Genomic DNA, 2500 nt, shown 5'->3' with positions numbered 1-2500 from the left:
CATACCATCCAACCCTTATCGAGAATATATCATACCACCAGGTCAATGGTTGTGACTGTGTTACCATTTAACCAGTGGTGATATGTGTCATACCATCTGACCAATGCTTGTGGCTGTGTCATACTATCTAACTACTGGTTAGGGGTCATAGCATCTAACCAATGGTTATGGCTGTGTGCCATACCATCTAGCCATTGGTTGTGGCTGTTGTCGTATCCAATTATCTAGCTTGTGGTTATGTGTTATACCATCTGTGGTTGTGGTTTCACCATACCATCTGACAAGTGGTTTTGTCATACCAACTGATGAGTGGTTTTGTCATACTGTCTGTGATTGTGGCTTTTTCATACCATCTGTGGTTGTGGTTTCACCATACCATCTCACAAGTAGCTTTGTCATACCATCTAACCAGTGTGTGTGTTACACAAATTGACCAGTACTTTTGTCCATACCATCTTACCATTGGTTATATCTATGTCATACCAGCTAACCAGTGGTTGTGCAATACCATCTGACCTATCTTCACTTAAATATATATAGCTGCAAAGAAGTTCTTTTATTCATTTATTTTTACCTTTTTTATCATCATTGAAATTTTCTTGTCTTGTTTTATCATTTTGAATTACTTTATAATAATAACGATGATAATAATAAGCTGAGACCCTCTTTGGTCATGACTGACCATGGGATTGCATCTAGAAAGTTACCCTCCCAGGCACAAGTCCAGGCAAGGTTGTTTATGGAAGACCAGCAGTCAGCCAACCATACCAGCCTCCTGTCTCCACGCCACCAATGTTATCCAAGGAAAAGGCAAAGGCTGATACAGTTTAGCACCAGTGACACCAGAACTCATTTCTACAACCGAGTCAACTGGAACAACGTGAAATAAAGTGTCTTGCTCAAGAACACAACATGAGCCCAGTCCGGGATTCGAACTCACAACTTCACGATTGTAAGCTCGATGCTCTAACCACTGAGCCATGTGCCTTCACTTGAAAATAATAATAATAATAATAATAAAAATAACAACAACAACAATAATTTTTTGCATGGTGATCGACATAGCATGTCCCGATGAGAAGATCAATGAAAGAAGAAAAAGTGGACAACTCTGATGATTTGAAGTAGGAAATACGAAGGTTGTGGTCAATGAAGAGTGTAGACGTGATACCAGTAGTGATTGGTGCACTTGGAAGTATCTCCACTCAGCTACCAACATGGTTGGAAAAGATCGGTGCAAGGGTGAATATAGAACACCTACAAAAACCAGCATTGCTTGGAACTACAAGAATTCTTCGCAGGGTTCTTCAAGCATGACCAGTAAACTAGTGTCACCTCGGTCTGCTGGCTGTGGACACCTGACCCCCTTTCCATCATACCCAGCAAAATAAGCTGTGAGGTTTCATCTAATAATAATAATCCTTCCTACTAAAGACACAAGGCCTGAAATTTGTGGGGACGGGGACTAGTTGATTACATCGACCCCAGTGTTTCACTGGTACTCAATTTATTGACTCTGAAAGGATGAAAGGCAAAGTCAACCTCAGTGGAATTTGAACTCAGAACATAAGGATTGGCGAATTGCCGCTAAGCATTTTGCCTGGTGTGTTAAGGATTCTGCCAGCTCACTGCCTTAATAATAATAATAATAATAATAATAATAATAATAATAATAATAATGTTTTCAAATTTTGGTATGAGGCCAGTAAATTCAGGGAAAACAGTTAATCAGGTACATCACCCCCCCACCCCACCCCCAGTACTCAGCTGGTACTTATTTTATCAACCCCCAAAAGACTAAAAGGTAGAGTCAATCACAGTAGAATTTGAAATCAGAATGTAAAGATGGCTGAAAAACTGTTAAGTAATGTGTCCTGTATGCTAATGATTGAACCAGCTCACTACCTCAATAATCCTTTGTACAGAAATTTTGGGGAGGGGCCAGTCGATTAGACCAACCCCACTATGCAACTGGTACTTAATTTATCGACCCCGAAAGGATGAAAGGCAAAGTTGACCTCAGTGGAATTTGAACTTAGAACATAAAGACAGATGAAATACCGCTAAGCATTTTGCCCAGCGTGCTAATGATTCAGCTCACTGCCTTAAGGAAAATAATAATAATAATGATAATAATAATAGACAAAACAATGTATCGTGTACATTGTTTTGTCTTGGTATAAAAGATGGGCTACAGCAAATATTCTGCTCAATACCACAGATTTGTTTGTCAGTTGTTTGACCATAACCAGTTGAGCATGTCCCTTAGTGGCTGACGATATGTGCATCTCTGATCACGAGCAGAAGTAGCCGGGGAGCATCATAGCCATGTGTTGAGAGGGATTATGGGGGATTGAATAATTCACCTCTGAAAACATGGGTGGTTCTTTCAACATCCTTAAACAACCCTTATTCAGAGACCTTTTGAGTGGGATGGGCTACTCAACCTGAAGAAAATTCTAACTGGGCCCCACCTGCAAGGTCATGTGCTGTTTATCTT

At 40.2% G+C, this 2500-nt stretch overlaps 1 protein-coding gene across 4 annotated transcripts in view; it reads left to right on the top strand.

Annotated features, from left to right (window-relative positions):
* LOC115224737 (septin-5) overlaps nucleotides 1-2500 on the top strand; it is a 122617-nt gene that overhangs the window by 100325 nt on the left and 19792 nt on the right. The gene's annotated exons all lie outside the window — the stretch shown is intronic.

The sequence above is a fragment of the Octopus sinensis genome, linkage group LG26 (assembly GCF_006345805.1).
Source record: "Octopus sinensis linkage group LG26, ASM634580v1, whole genome shotgun sequence".
Classification (NCBI taxonomy): Eukaryota; Metazoa; Mollusca; class Cephalopoda; order Octopoda; family Octopodidae; genus Octopus; species Octopus sinensis.
The sequence above is the reverse complement of the archived record's forward strand: the minus strand, read 5'-3'. Positions and strand labels throughout refer to the sequence as shown.